Raw genomic sequence first — 17,742 nt, forward strand, 5'->3', positions numbered from 1 at the left:
TTCATTTTAATCTGATCAGTTGCACCGTTAATAATAATACATTTTGCTAGGCATACATGCTGTTTTTTGTTATCTAACAGTAAATCAACATTTTCAGTGATGACAGTGGTAGGACTTTTAAAACAGTGAGTTGTTTTAATAAGATTTTCTATGGATATTTTAGATCAATGGCTGTTAACAGTCATTGCATTAGCTTTGAGAATTCATGTGAATGAACAGAGAAATCACAAGATCTTTGGCTGAAGCACAAATTCCTCTGAATTAGGGCATGACACTAGAATGAAAGGCAGCATTAAAGTAAGGAAATTATAGTAATAATATTTTCTTTTTATAATATTTTCAGTAACAATATACTCTCTGCCAAGAAGAAACCGTCTGTATTTTACAAATGTGTTGCCATGTATAAAACAGGATTTACCAGATTTCTATATACTCCAGTTTACTCTTTAATCATATTTGTGTGATATTATGCATGGTGCGGTTTTGTCATTTCACTTTAAAGCCCCTGTCCCTTTACGTATGTAAGATTTTTTTAAAGTTTGTGAAAGTCTCATGCAAGGCAGCATTTATTTGATCATAAGAGACAATAATATTGTGAAATATTACAATATAAAATAACTGCTTTCTATTTTAATATACAGTGCTGTGTAGAAGTGCCTAAGCATGTTAGTATTTTCAACAAATACATTTTTTTAAGCCAGTTATTTATATCTTTTGCTCTAGTGTGTCAGTAGGAAATATCAGTTTACATTTCCAAACATTCCTCTTGCCATCAAAGGTAGGCCTATATAGGCAATTTTCGGAGAGGCTAGCAATAGCGATTTAGATTTGAAAGCATAAGATCCCACCCTCCCTTCAGAGCGTCTCCAAAGCCACGCCTCCTTCAAAACACATGAACACATACAGCAGGGAGCAACACTTGAACAAAAGTGTCACGAGAGATGGCGTTAAACTATCAAATGTTTCAAAGCACATAACATTACAATAATAATGAAAAAAAATCAACTTAAAGAGGACTGACCTGGACCACCTGACTCAGAGTATAATGGATTTCTATCTCTTCCAAATTACAGTAGTTATGGTAAGAAGGCAGCAAAACTCAGTGTTTTGGTTCAGGAGGAACTGTTAAAGGTGGCTGCTTTTTCTGTTGTGGTGGTCCGGCACCTAAGTAACTGGCATCTACCTGCAGCTTAAACGGGAGAGTGAAACAGGGAGCAGAAAGTACAGGAGCACTACTTAAAGGTCTTTATCAGCGTTAAAGGCAGACTCACATTCAGAGGACCAAAACAACTTCTTGGCAGTACTAAGCAGGTCAGTCAAAGGAGTGACCACTGTAGCGAAATTCTTACAGAAGCTCTGATAGTATCCTACCATCCCGAGAAAACGCTGCAACTCCCGCTTATTATGGGGAGGAGGAAAGTCTAGCTGCTACCTTAGTTTCCACAGGTTTTACTTGACCCTGACTTACCTTTTTATCTAAATAGGTAACAACTGCTTTGGCAAACTCACATTTAAGCAGGTTAAGGGTTAGTGATGCACTGGCTAATGCATTGAAAACTTCACCAAGGGTACTTAGATGTTCTTCCCAAGTGTGAGAGTAAACTACAAGATCATCCAAGAAGACTGCACAGTTAGAGATTCCTGACAACACTCGCTGCATCAACCTTTGGAATGTTGCGGGAGCATTGTCGCATCCCAAAGGCCATAACAGAGTATTGCAGCAGGTTGTCAGGGGTCACAAAGGCAGAGGTCTCAGATGCACGGGCAGTTAATGGCTCTTGCCAATAACCTTTCAGCAGGTCAACCTTCGTCACAAAGTGTGCACTACCAATCCGGTGTCACGGAACGCACACAAACAGGTAGGTAAGATCCAAAAGCAATTTATTAGGGTAATCCGTAATCATAATCCAAGTCAGGCAAAAGGTCAAAATCCAACAAAGGCAGTCCAGAAAACACGAAACAATACAGGCATGGAAACATGGAAGTGCACGGACATCAAACAAGGACTCCATGACAAACACTGAAACAGACAGGGTATATATACACAGATACAAACAAGGTGACAGGAAACAGCTGTGTGTAATGATCAATGAGTGACAGAACAGGATGATGGGAAATGTAGTTAAATGAGTGAATGACACCGTGGAAGAGGACCTCTAATGGTTACCCAGGGAAACCCAAACCAGACACTGTGACATCCGGTCAACACAGTCCTCCATTCTAGGCAGAGGAAAGGAATCTGGCTTTGTCACGCTATTTATCTTGCGATAATCTGTGCAGAAACGGAAAGTCGAGTCTTGTTTAGGCACTAATAAACAAGGAGAACTCCAAGGACTATGGCTAGGTGTGGCAAGACCATGCTTTAAAAGATACTCAACTTCCCTTTGCATTTTTTTGGGATTAACATGCTACAGGTGTTGCTTTATGGGCGGACTATTTCCTACATCTATGTCATGTTTGATCATAGAGGTTCTGCTGGGAACATCAGAAAAGAACATGGGGTACTTAATCAAATGAATAAGAGCTTCTTTTTGACCCTGAGGCAAGTATGCAAGGTAGTCATCAAGTTGACTTAGCACATGAATTTTGAAAATGTTCAGCAGGTAATTCACCCACATCCGGGTCATCAACAGAAGAGCAAAGAGCAGCAGGCAACACCACAGCAGGCTTAACAGACACATCTTCCCTATTAGATGTAATTACTGTCTCACACTTACCTAAGACTTTAACATATTAATGTGGCAAACTCTGCTCTTTTTCCTACGATCTGGGGTAGAAATGACAGTCTCTCTCACTCAACTTTTTCTCAACACTGTGGGGACCAGCAAATCTAGCATGTAGTGCCGAGTAAGGAACAGGAACACAGACAAGCACTTGATCACCAGGTTCGAAACTGCGCTTGGTAGTCTTCCTATCAAACCTTGCCTTCATTTTGGATTGTGTACATGAGAGATGAGCCTTAGCACTGTCCCACACACTATGCAGTTGTTCACAGAAGTTACTGACATAGTCTAACAGGTTGGTAGCATGTGGGGTTTTTGACATGAGCTGTTCATGAAGAAGCTTTAGTGGACCACGAACTGTGTGACCAAACACTAGTTCGGATGGACTAAATCCTAATGACTCTTAAGACAGTTTCTCTGACAGCAAACAGCAGCAAAGACAAACCTTCTACCCAGTCTTTACCAGTACTCACACAGTATGTACGAAGCATAGACTTGAGAGTCTGGTGGAAACGTTCTAATGCCCCTTGTGACTCTGGGTGATATGCGCTAGACATTTGGTGAGAAACTCTTTTAAAATTTGAGCAAACAGCTTTGAGGTGAAGTTGGAGCACTGGTCAGTTTGAATGACCTTCAGTAGTCCAAACGTTGAACAGAACTTGATGATCTCTTTGACTATGACATTAGCTTTCAGAAAACGCAAGGGAACAGCTTCTGGGAATCGTGTGGCAGCACACATTGGAGTTAAAATATACTGGTGCCCCAATTTAGGCAATGGTCCAACACAATCCAAAATCAAGCGTTCAAATGGCTCATTCATTCCAGGTATGGGATGAAGAGGAGCAGAGGGAACAGTCTGGTTAGGCTTACCTGAAATTTGACATTCATGGCAAGTTCGACAGTACTTCACTTCACTGTTCCTCAGTCCGGGCCAGAAAAAGTACTTTAAGATTCGTTTATACATTTTAGTGATACCAAAGTGACCAGACAGGGGGTGCTCATGCGCCAGCTTCAGGACCTGAGGGCGGTAAGCAGAAGGTAGAACATAGGGTGTTTCTCAGTTCTTATTTGTGCATCCTCGTTTCCTTTCCTTGAGTCTCAGCTCCACCCCCTGTAGGATGCGAAGGAAGGCTGCAAGGAAAGAAAATGAAGACGGAGGAATCGAATGAATGCTTTTTTATACAGTGGAATACTTGATCACTCGAGCGTCCCTTTATAGCGTCATCAGCTGCGCTCAAAGGATCTGCCCTAATGTTGGTGAAGTTTGGTTATTTAAGAAATTCATAAATAATAATAATAATAATAATGCAAGATACCCTGTTGAAATATGTGAGATGTGTGGTTTATATAAACTGCAAAGGTAAAGTATAAATTAAAATTATTGTGATCGATGTGAAGGGGGAGGAGAATTTATACGTGCGTCATGTTTAGTCGATAAAACACTTCCACACAGGATACACCTGTGTATCCTCGCTCACCCTCTGGAAGCCTCCTCACTCCTCGATCCTCGCCTTCTCACGGTACAAATAGAGAATTGAGATGTCCTTCAAGATGCCTTAGCTCGATCGGTTTCCGGGTCATAGGATGGAGGACGGAGGAGAGAGGAGACGAGGAGGGATATTGAGAAGCACCCAAGTTGATGTACTACTAACACATCCCCATTCACTTGCGGTCACCAACGTCTCATGAGAATATCATCCTCCCAATAGTAAGTAACTGGACCACCAGGGTTTTTTTCCAGAGTGACAGCAGCATCTAGACAGAATGATCAGCCTTTTGAGCAGCAGTTAAACCCTCCTTCTCAGCTTCTAAGGAAGTTGTGGCCGAATCAGGGCTATTTTCATAAGCGGAAGACAATTCAGGTTTAATGAACAGTGTGCACTCTGAAACATCTCACACAGGGTTTATAAATGAATCAGTGAGGTTCACAACATCATCCCACTTTCGAGCTTGTGCTCGAATAACAGCACAGGCAGGGAAGGCAGCAAGAAAAAGAGCAGCAACATCCGGCTGTCCTGACACATTAGGCTTATCCACTACAACAGGGTTAGGGAACACTTTACCTCCAGCTATGTCATTCCCAAGGATGAGACTTACATCCCCCACCGGCAGTTCAGTCCTCACTCCAATCTGAGCGGGACCTGTGACCAAATCAGATTTCAAGTAGACAGTATGCAATGGTACTTTAACACAGCCTAGTTCAATCCCACAAACTAATACATCTGTACCAGAGTATGTTTCGGGTGAGAAAGGTAAGGTGTCAGCTAGAATAAAGGACTGTGCTGCCCCCGTATCTCATAGAATGGATACAGGTCGGCCAGGTAAGACAGCTGAAAGAGACACAGAACCAGTTAACAGAAAGGGTTGGTAGCCAGAATTCTGGAGCTGCGGAAATGAGTGGTCAGAGACAGAACCAGCTTGAGCAAAAATTACACTCTTGGATTTTTCAGCAGCAGTCTTTTGTTTCAATGCTTTGCAGTCACTTATAATGTGACCTGGATCCAAGCAATAAAAAGACACGTTTGCGGTCTGAGCGTTTCAGCATAGGCTTCTCTCTCTCCGTTTTCTCAGAGGAAAGAACAGGTGACATTATTCTCTCTGTCTGGTCATGAACATGCAGCTTGTCCAGCATAACGAGCAGCAGGTGTGAGCGATCACCTCTCTCTCTTCTGCACTTGGTAGAGCGGCAGAGACATGCAGAGACACAGAGGCTGTTTTTCAATTCCAAGAACGCAGAGAACGGACTTGTGTTCTCGTGGAGACCGGTCTTGCCAAGCTTCCTTGGAAGAACGAACTCGGAACCGGCCGCAATGACTTCTGGGACACCAGGCGAGTACTAGCTCAAGTCTGCATTCGATGCATCCTCGGTATCAAGAACACATCCGGGTTCTTTCATGCGTCCTCTGTACTTGCGTTCTTGAGAATTGGGTCTGAACTTCGACGGTTATGATGACGTAAAACGAGAACACAAGGACGCAAGATCGCTGAAGAACGCATATTGAGAAACACCCAGAAAGAGAAAAAAACAGCAGCACTAACACAACCATGGAACATAAAGTATATTATGATAAATACTTTGCTTGTTACATATACGTGCAACATTTCAGGCATTAACGTGGTTGACTCCCTGAACAGTGCCCTGAATACTGAACTAGGGAGCTGATCGAGACGCACCCTCAGTCTGCAGAGCATGAAACGCTCTGATGATGTGTGATGTCTGTGAGAGTTCAATGATTGGACGAACATTTTATGCTCCTAAGCCTTCCACAGACGATCTATATACAAATACATTTAGACCACTTAAAGGATAATTCTGGTATTTAGCACTTTGAGTCTCTTTTCTGGTTTGTTTTGGATGAACTAGAGTGGTGGACACAGAAATTTTGACAATGGTTCCTGTCTCGACTTTTTGACTCGTTTAGAATCGCCTTTGACCGCTTCAGAGTGGCTGGCTACGGGCATGCACAAACATGTCCTTAAAACAAACCTTAACGTTCGTTTTCAAAACTGCAACTCACCGAGTGGTTAGTGGTGTTCGTTGATGATTAAAACCAAATATATCGGTGCAATGTATGATTTCAATCTGTGTTATTTGCTATAGTGGAACTATTTTTTCAGATACAGAAATCAATGGGATTTAACAAAATGCCAAATAAAACACGACAAAAACTGTATTTCGCTACGCTACTTGTTTTGGAACATCAACGAACATCACTAACCACTCGGTGAGTTGCACAGTTTTGAAAATGAACGTTAAGGGTTGTTTTAAGGACATGTTTGTGCATGCCCGTACTTTCCCATTGAAAATGGGCAATACATTTCTGGATCTGGATAATTTAGATCGGTCGTGGGCCCTGTCTCTCATTTGGTTGCCCGTTGACGGCAACATTGCTCAAAAAGTTGCCCTGTGTATCATCACCTTGAGAGAGAATTAGCCGACTGACCAAACACTTCCTTGAAATGATCAGTAAAGTTTGTTAATGAGTTCATTATGGAACCATTATGGCCTCAGGTCGATTTTGCCCCTTGTAATGCTTTACCAGTGAGTAGAGAAATGATGAAAGCTACCTTAGCTCGTTCGGTTTGGAATTGTTGGGGACGGGGCTGCATCTCGACTGAGAATGTTGCTGGTTGAGCCATGGGACTGGCGAGTGAATGTGGTGAAGGAGTTGTGCCAGATGTTTGTAGTGACAAACAAAGCTGTTGGACCAGATCTGCAAACAGGTCAGATGTTGTTAGTAAGTGACCTCTGATTTCCATAATACTTTGTGGTCTGGACTTCTGTCATATAACAGAGAAGCAGACAACAGGAATGCAGGTATTGGATGTTTATTAAAAACAAGATAAGCAGGTTATATGGCAGACTTAACTTAGAGGGTTTTGCAGGTACTTAATGACTTGAGGAAAGGATGGTGCGATGATGGCAGGTAAACACAAGCTGTGTCCCAATGTGAAGGCTGCATCCTTCGAAGGCCGCGGACTTCAAATGATGCAGCCTATGCGTCCTCCGAAGGATGCACCATGTAGCCTCCGTAGGATTTCCTAATTGCGCAGCCAGGTGTTCCCGATTACCGCTCCAGGCGCCAAGCAATGGTGCGAGAGTATGCTGCCATCCTGATAATTCATTTGATATAATTGAGTTAACAGCTATGGAGCCAGAATTGGCTATTGTCATTTTTATGTTTTATATTTTACTGGAGGACATGGTATTAAGGATGTTGCGGGCCTTATTAGACATTCTCTGGTGTCCATTTATGTATCCCTCCTTTCACGGGGAAACGAAGGGCGCATTTGGCGTCGCTTTTGAATCAGGGTAGCCTTCGTCGCGGTGCGATGACGCAACCGTCCTTCGAATACGGCCTTCCAAGGATGCAGAATTGAATTGGGACAGCCTTCATCACGCCGTGGTGATGCAATCGGCCTTCAAATACGGCCTTCGGAGGATGCAGCCTTCACATTGGGACACAGCTACTGATGCAGAGAGAGTCAGGTAAGTCCATACACAGGTAGGGATTGATTAGACCAGACAAACTGAGGATGGCATGGGTGAATATGTGTAGGAGTCCTTAAAGAGTGGTGTCAGGTGTTGCAGGTTAGTATTCGGGTGAGAGTGAACGAGTGGGTGGAGTTTTAGGGTCTGGTGCTGATGTCATGGTTGAATCGATGACAGTGAGATCAGGGGCCGTATTCACAAAGAATTTTAAGGCTAAAAGTAGCTCCTAACTGGCGAATTTAGGAGCAACTCCTAAAAATAATGGGCGTGTCACTCCTAACTTTAGGACTCCTAATTTTTTTCACTAAGAGTAATTCACGAAGCATTTTAGCCCTAAAAGTAGCACCTAAGCCTGGGACAGCTTAAAAGAAGTCGAGAGGACTCCTAACTCACTAAGACCTATTCACAAACCGCTTTTTGTGGCATTTCACGTTGCGATGTTTTAAAATGCGTATGCGGAGCTTCCAATCGCGAGGGAACAATTCTGCATTGTAGGCATAACTAGGGATGCAATAACGCCACCAACAACAACCAAAACTAGGCTACTCATTGCATGTAAACTATTTGTAACGTTTCATTGTGAATCAAATTAAAATGTTCTTCTCTTTGCAAACGTAGGCAGAGGCATATAGTGACAGATTAATTCAATAATGTTGCAAAGATATTGCATCAATCCATATGTTTCATTAGGCTACTAGGCTATTTGTTTTGCCTTACTCTTTATTCATTTAGGCTATTTATTCAGTTATTCATCATCTTCCGTCCTTCGCACTACTTGTGTAGCGCACGCATTCTCAGCCCTGTCACCTGTCACTCATCATCGTAGGGGAGGTGTTTGGAATCATTCCCGCGTTACAATCATCAGCCAATCAAGGTGGTCACTTCAGTCAAGCTCGTGCATGAGTAATGACGTCATCCATAGCAACGAAGACTCACTCTTAGTTTAGGAGTTGTCATTTTTCTTTACTAAGTCTGAAAGGCGTTGTGAATAACTTTTAAGAGAAAACTCCTAGCTAAAATATTTTAGTGCGATTTAGGAGTACTCCTAGTGGTAAGATAAAATGCTTTGTGAATACGGCCCCTGATCTCTGTGTGGAGCATACCAGCTGTTGTCAGACTCCTTATGCATACAAACATCTTGTAAGACTGGAAAAACTGGAAGAACTGGTTGAGGAACGACCACTCCTCGAGTAGACAAAGGACCTTGCTGGAAATTAACATTTGAACTCCCCCTTGTGCACTATCAAGACGAAAGTCTCATCTCTCACCCTCTCTCTCTCTCATGCTAAAATCACCTGAATTCACCCAAGAATATACATAGTTTAATGTGAATGTTTATCACCGAGTATTATACATGTTTGGTATCATTTGCAATGTCTCAGTGCGACTGGTACAATTGTCTCATTTCCAAATAAGTAAAACAAAAGGTAATAAGGTTTTTAAGAGTTTAGAGATAACTGCCACACAAAGGAAGGTGGTCTCTAGACAAATGGTCTCATACCCCCAAAAGGTGTCAACTCTGAATGTAAATTCCCATTGTTAGCAGATGTTTCCATGGGAAAGAGGTTCTGTCTATATAATGAAATGCAGCAAAGAGCTCTTGGTCTTTTTGTAACTCAAGTTGGCCCATGATGCTAAGAGTGACCAAAACTCTTAGCATCATGTATTTATATGTTAGGTTTGCATCTTTTCTCTTTATTCTAGAGCATTCAATGTTATTGTATTGATTATCCCTGAACTGATTATGAAATTGGCATGATACATTTACCTGACATAATAAATTGTTACATTTGATTATTCTAACTGACTTTGACATTATTTTCATTAAAGAGTTAAAAAGAATAGTCAAACATTCCCTCATATTTAATGATGCACAGATATCATTAAAACCTTTTCATTTATGGAGTCAGATGAAATAACGAGAAAATGCATATGAGAAAATGTATTGCATTTAATCAAATACTTTGCCACAAGAAAAGACAGTAAAGACCTTCCCCGCTGGTCGGATGCCGGACTTTGGGTCGATCGAGCGCGAGTTTACAATCTCACTGAATTATTACAATTAATGGCAAAAGGAATTGTAAATGTAAACTGATAAATAAATGGCTTAAACCCAAAATACTAACATGCTGTAATGTCTCAGGGTAGAAGATGAAGCTCCAGGCAGAGATCCAAAACACTCAATATTTATTTAAACTTAATACACAGAACAGTGTGCGTGCACAAACAGAGTGCTAACACAACAAACATTGACCGACAACTGATGAGTGAAAAAGGACTTAAATACCCAGAAGATAAAGACAACAGGTGATGTGATGAATTAATTCATGCACAGGTGATAGAACTGAACTAATGATGATGACAGAACACAGGTGAAGACAGTGTTACGATCTATTAAGGTCTAGGAGATGTTTCGCAACACTTATTTTATTACTGCTGATGGCTGAATAAAGTGGAAAAGACACAAGACAGACTCAACTTAGAGACAAACTGGATTTTATTGACACCAAGCCGAAGCCACTAGATCCAGTTCTTAATAATGAAGTGCGCTATATGTTAAAGATATAAATGATCAAACAACAATAAAAGGGAAGAGAACCAAAAAGGTGGCGCCAAAAGAAAAAACAGAATATAACAATCCTTATACTAAACCTAAACCTAAAGAAAAAGGTAAAAAGAAAACCAAAATCTTCGGTGCATCCGGCACCCAAGTAAAATAGCTACTAAAACAAAACATACACAGAGTGGCGCTCACTCCTAACCTAGTGTATCTAACAAATAAACACTACGGGCATTATGTATACCGCGGCATACTGACCTGTCGTTCTCTTTCCCAAAGAGCCGTGTTACAGGAACCCATAGCATTGAACTAGGACACATCGAAACTATTAACTCTAAGATTGAAACATAACAAGTACTAAAGTACAAGCACAAAGCACAACTCATTTCACTACAAAGAGCAAGACTTCACTATATGGATCTCAATTCACATTTCAGATAACCCAAACCGCTACACGAGCTCATGGTCGCTTCAGAGAGAGAGAAAACATGAATGAGCACGCCATCCCTTTGAACCCAGCTGGACAACTCTGATTGGCTCCCAGGCGCCGCCCCAATGATGAGTGACGTCCCACTAGGCCAGTCTCAGCAGCCTATGGGCCGAGAGCGAGCTAGAAACAGAGAGAGATAATGAGCACAAACAATCAACACGTGCGAAGTATACTAGCGTGCGCAGACCAGTGAAAACAAGACAAAACACACGTGGAACGTAACAGTGATGATGATGAAGACCAACATGGTGGAAACAGAACACAATCCTGACAATACTCCCCCCTCCCGGGAGGCGCGTCCTCGCGGCGGAGAAAGACCAGGGTGGAGACGACGGGAGGAGCCAAGGAGACCACCCATCGGGTGGCCTAGGCGGAGCAGGTTGAGGAGGCGGCCGTTGCAGAGCAGGCTGAAGATAAGGCCAAGGCGGTGCAGGCAGAGCAGGGGGCCACGGCGATGAAGGCTGAGCAGGGGTTTTAGGGATCCCCAACTGAGCCGGCCGAACCCAGAGCCGAGGCGACCCCACAGGTCCGGAGGGCCAAGGCGGAACCGAAGACCCATGGGACCAAGGCGGAGAAGGGAATCCGGAAGGCCGCGGCGGAACCAGAGTGAGTGAGGACGATGGAGGAGCAGGAGGGAAGACGGAACCCGGTGGAGCCGAAGGGATGCAGGGCAGAGGTGCAGCCGGTAGCATGGAGTCCCGAGGTGGAGCCAGGGCGACGGCTGACCACTGAGATGACAGAGGGACGAGTGAGCCTGGTGGAGCTGGAGGCCTGACGGGACACGGCGGAGGTGAGGGCACTATGGGCTGAGGAGGAGCTGAAGGGTCGGAGGGCCAAGGTGGAGTCTGAGGTGCAGGGGACAGAGGCGAGGACAGGGGATCACCAGGCCCAGGCGTTGCTGAGGCCTGGAAACCCTGAGGCAAATCCACAGCGACACAGATGGGTAGCTGAACCAGCGTTGAAGAGGGCTTAGGGCTGGGCGGGACCAGCAATGAAGGCTTTGAGCTGGACGGAACCAGCGACGAAGAGGGCTTTGTGCTTTGTGCATTGAGCTGGGCAGGACCAGTGGCAAAGAGGGCTTTGAGCTGGACGGAACCAGCGTCAAAGAGGGCTTAGGGCTGGGCGGGACCAGCGATGAAGGCTTTGAGCTGGACGGAACCAGCGACGAAGAGGGCTTTGTGCTGGGCAGAACCAGCGGCGAAGAGGGCTCTGAGCTGGACAAGACCAGCGATGAAGAGGACTTTGTGCTGGGCAGAACCAGCGGCGAAGAGGGCTCTGAGCTGGACAAGACCAGCGATGAAGAGGGCTTTGAGCTGGACGGAACCAGTGGCGAAGGGAGCTTCAAGCTCGGCGGAATAAAAGAAAACAATAGTTCTGCAGGCATGACGCTGTCAGTCTCTATCTCGGCGGGCATGACGCTTACTGTCACAGGCGCGCCCGGCATGACGCTCACAGTCTTGGGCTCGACATATCTGGCGTGAAGTGCAGGCTCGGCTGGACTGGCGTGAAGGGCAGGCTCGGCTGGACTGGCGTGAAGGGCAGGCTCGGCTGGACTGGCGTGAAGGGCAGGCTCGGCTGGACTGGCGCGATGAGCTGGGTTGGGTGGCATTCCTGACCCAAACTGGAATGCCAGCTCGGCAGGAACCAACCGGATGATGAATGGGGCTGCGTTGAATAGGGACAACAGGTTATCTCTGGAATCCATAACTTTGGTCGGTCAATCTGTAACATCTCAAGGTAGAAGATGAAGCTCCAGGCAGCGATCCAAAACACTCAATATTTATTTAAACTGAAGAATACACGGAACAGTGTGCGTGCACAAACAGAGTGCTAACACAACAAACATTGACCAACAACTGAAGAGTGAAAAGGAAGGACTTAAATACCCAGAAGATAATGAAGACAACAGGTGATGTGATGAATTAATTAACAATGCACAGGTGATAGAACTGAACTAATGATGATGATGACAGAACACAGGTGAAGACAGTGATGATGATGAAGACCAACATGGTGGAAACAGAACACAATCCTGACACATGCCTAAGACTTTTGCACAGTACTGTATTTTAAATGTTATTTATTCCTGTGATGACAAAGCTCAATTACTCCAGTTTTCAAAGTCACGTGATCCTTCAGAAATCATGATAGTATGCTGATTTGGTGCTCAGGATTTCTTATTATAATCAATGTTGAAAACATTTTTGTGGAAACCATAATACTTTTTCTTTTAGGATTCTTTGATGAATAGAAAGTTTACATTGTATATACATTATATATATTGTAAAAGTCTTTAATGTCACTTTTAATCAAATAAATTAATCCTTGCTCAATAAAAGTATTAATTTCTTAATAAAACAAAAAAATAAAAAAAATACTGACCTCAAACATTTGAACAGTAGTATACATTCACTGAAGAATGACCATGATGTTCTTAAAATTTCCTCTTTAAGGTCAACAGAAGAAATAGTCATACAGGTTTGGAATGACATGATTTCATTTTTTATTTATTAAAGTCATACAATTTTACTATTGACTTGTTTCACCACGTGCTGAACGTAGCTTGTGCTGTATACAATGCATGTTCTTGTGAAGGGAAACTTCTGTTTCAGAACACATGGTTTCTCATATGGCCTGTATCTCAAGCGTGATCGACACAGCTTTCGTTCCTCTTGTCATCAGCAAATAAAAAAAGTCCTCTGCGTGAAGAAATTCTCCATGCAGATTTGCACAGATATCTTTTCCTACTCTAACATTTCCTGTATGACCTTGTGTCTGTTAATTGCAGTTTATTTGTACATCACAAACATGTTTCATAGACCCATTCTGGTCAGTTCAAATGTAATGTACTGTATAAGAAAGACCTATTGCCCTGTGAATCGGACTTTTCATGGCTATTCACCCAAGGTGTTTCCCTGCTTACGGCCTGAGACGCTGCAGGCTTTAGCATCCCTGTGACACTACTAGCAGTTTGGAAAATGGATGGATGGAGACCTATACTTTTAATACTTTTTACTTCCGAAACAAATTCTCACACAGTGTAGATCTTGGTTTCAAAAAAGCTTTTGAACATTTCCACCATTTTGGCCACAAAACGATAGTTCACTGAGAACACATTCATAACTTGAAAAATATAATTTTCCTGAAAACACATTTCAACCTTAAAGTTCTTCTTTTTTATATATAGTTATAACTTTAGCCTTAATTTTTCCTAGTCAGTGTTGCTATTGTTAACTAAAACTAAAACTATTCAAAATCATTTTTGTAAATTAAAGTAAAGCTAAAATAAAATAAAATATTAGATGAAAAACTTGAACTTGGAAAAATAAGTTGAAGCTAAAGTACTAAAATTACTTAAACTGAAATAAAAATAAATTAAAGCTAAACAGAAATAGTAAAAACTACAAACATTTCTAAATTTAAAAGCTAATACTAAAATAACACCAATATATAGTTTTATTGTGTTCACTCTAGAGCTTTTTTATTTAATTTTTTTGGACAACTTTTGTTAAATTCGCAAAGAAAAGGGTTTTAGCTGTTAAATCATTAATTTGGCAAAATCTTGCAGTATATGTACATGTATCAACCCAACAAATGCATGCATGATCTTTCCAGGATTTTTTAAAAAAAATCAATTGCTTAAAAACTCTTCCTCTGTTCTTGCACATGGGTCATGCACAGCCCATGTGGCCTGAGGGGCAAGCATTTTGTTCGCCTGGTCTCCACATTAACATGGCTTATTTGATCTACTTGCATAGATGCTGTGATTCATGCCATGCTCTGATATCTTGATCTTGTCATACACTGATGACGTCAGGCCTGTTAAAATCAGAGCATAACCCTTGTACAACGTCAAAAGCAGGTCTACATTAAGCAGAGCACACAGCTCTTTTTTTTTTTTAGTGGGCCATGCAGATCCTTCCTTTCAGCTCATAAGAGCTGACTCTTTTGACTCTCAAATGGATCTGCACTTATTGTCTTTTACAAATCAGAAACATTTAGAAATGATTAGAAATTTTAAATGTAATTGTACTAAACCACATAATTTCCAGTAATTATACATTGTTTGGCAAAAAACCTTAACTAATGTAAAAACGTCAAACATTCTTACTGAATGTTGAACTATTTTTCAACTATCCAAAACACCATTGCAAACAAATCACACTCAGAACAAAGTGTGCCATATAACAAATAAAACATAATTATGTCCAAAACAGCTGCATTAGTTTATAATATAATGTAATAATGTGCATTTTTGGGTCACAAAAATATTTAATTATTTGTATATATTTTATTTTGTATTTATAAAACGGATAGTTCCAGTCCTTGATTCTGATTGGTTGAGCCGCGTTCAAAGCGTTCTAAACGGAGTACTACAAATTACAGCACATAACGTAATAAGTGTCACTAATGTAATAAAATGTTCATAATGTAATCACTTTCTCAAAACATAAAAAAATCTTGAGCTCATATTGCAATAACAATTTTTACATTATGATAAATAGCCTATATTACATTATAAACTCACCCAAAACATTGTCAGAATTGTAATAGTTTTTTTAAAACAACAACAACAAACAAACATTTGTATTCGCGTACAGTAGCCTACATTTTAAAAATCTAAATCAAGTCTTAAACTAATGCACCAGATTTATACTATTGCTATTATTATTTTTATTATTAAACATAAAGATCATTGGTATTCCTTTACAGTTTTAAAATGTAAATCATAACTCACCTAAATGCACCAGATTTAAATATCCACACAATTGTTATTATTATTTTTATTACTACTGCTGTACTACTATACTATTATTATTAATGTGGATATTATTATTATTATTATTAGTAGTAGTAGTACTTATATTTGCATAAGCCAAAAACACTTAGTTAAGTAAGGAATAATTGACGACAGGCCGTTGAATTATGTAAGGGTTAATGCCCGACGAGGTGTCCATTAACAGAAATTAATGGACGGCGCGTCGGACGGTTGCCTCCGCCGAAGTCCATTAAAGCTACACTGTGTGATTTTTACCCCCATCTAGCGGTGAAATTGTATATGACTACCCAGTGAATATTAGTTTCTGTTCCTCTCAATTCCAAGGGCGTTTTAACTCCTACGGTGGCCGCCGTATTATTCCAAGATTAACATGGCTTCCAGTTATCACTTCGTCCATGACAATAATAAACAATACGTCTAAAATGAATAAAACTACAGGACAGATGTCAGGAGGTAAACGTCACCCTTGGAATCGGCTATCCCAGCATAATCAGATTAGGCTAATGTTACAATGTGTACAAAGTAAAAGCAATTAAAAATAACAAAAATTTACAGTGTCCTTTTTTTATATAGCTTAAAAAATTGCGCCTTTAAAACTATTCATTACCTGTGATCCGTCGCAGCACAGATTTATGTTACAAGGTAAACAATACTTTTTCACCATTGACACGAGGATGAAGTTATACTAGAGGTCGATCTGGCGTTATGCACAACCATGCTATGGTTAGACAAGCAACTATAAAACTTAGAATTTACACAAATGAATTACAACAGGCTGAATTACCTGTCGAGAAGAAAGCAGGCAACCTCGGCGTCCGTTTTAAAATCTTTTCTCCTCATGAGCTCTTTCCATCTGGGAAAAGTTACTCCAATATTGACTATGGTCTTGCTGATTTGTCTGTCGCGTTGACGTTTTCATTCTCTCTTTCAAATGTGAGCACGCACGCACACACACACACATGTGGTACTATCTTTCAAATCTGCCGGCACTCGCGAGCTCGCGAGTAATCTCCCCCTCGCATTCGTCACGGTGTCACTGAGTGAAAAACGCAAAAGGCGAAGCTTGAATTTACAGGTATGTCCCTCTTTGGCTAATGTGGTTTCAAGATGGAGGGGCAACATGGCGACCGGCATTCAAACCCCTCACCCGTATGTACTTTCAATGGCAGATTATAAATTTACGAGAATACTTTATTACTTGAAAGAAGTAAATATACATTAATGAGCACATATATTTTTGAAAGAACTAAGTGTTTTTTGCTAAGAATCAACTAAAAAAGTTACACAGTGTAGCTTTAAAACCTGATAATGGACACCTCGTCGGGCATTAACCCGCTTATACCATGGTCACTTACGAAAGAAAGAAATATTTAATCAATTAATAATACTTCAATGTGTTTTAGAGTAAAAATCGTGAGGGTTTTTATTTATTAAGTTGAGCGCACTATTTAATATCTCAGGCGTTGCCAAGCAACGTGGCCACAGCGACCCGACCGGAGCAGTTGATCAGTGAGTTTGAGCCAGCGCAATCATTTAGAACTGTCATCAGGCAAATTGACGGGACGCCTTTCCTAGGTGTCCATTATCACTTTTTAACGGACACCCTGCAGCCAATCAGAATCGAGTATTCACCCAGACCATGGTATAATAGAAAAATAATGCACACCCGAGGTGAACGGCCACTCCGCTTCGCGTCGTGACCGCATTACCACCTCGGGTGTGCATTATTTTTCTAATAATTCAACGGCCCGAAGTCAATTATTCCGCTTATACTACAGTTACCACACCTCGAAACATTGTTCAGATTATGTATTTCAAGACGTTTGTAAAGTTTTTGTCATTAAAACGCTCTTGTATGTAGGACTAATTTCTTACGCATCTAATCCAATGCCTCCGTTGCTAATTCCAAAACGTCATTTTAGAGTTAGTAACGGAGGTTTGAGCCACTGATAGCAGACTAATGCTGGAGACACACGACTAGCTGACACATTCTCTGACTGTTTTCATCGACTGCAGCAGATTTTAAACACCGACTTTGAACACAGACTGAACGCGCTGAACACGCGTTTGGGCATGATCAGTCATAGCCTACGTATCAAATTACATTCATAACCGGCCTTAAAGTATGTCCCCAGTTATTAATGCAGTTATTAGAGAGAGAGATGTTGCAATAATGAGAAAGAAAATCATGTGCGT

This window comes from Squalius cephalus (assembly GCF_949319135.1).
Source record: "Squalius cephalus genome assembly, chromosome: 19".
Taxonomy (NCBI): Eukaryota; Metazoa; Chordata; class Actinopteri; order Cypriniformes; family Leuciscidae; genus Squalius; species Squalius cephalus.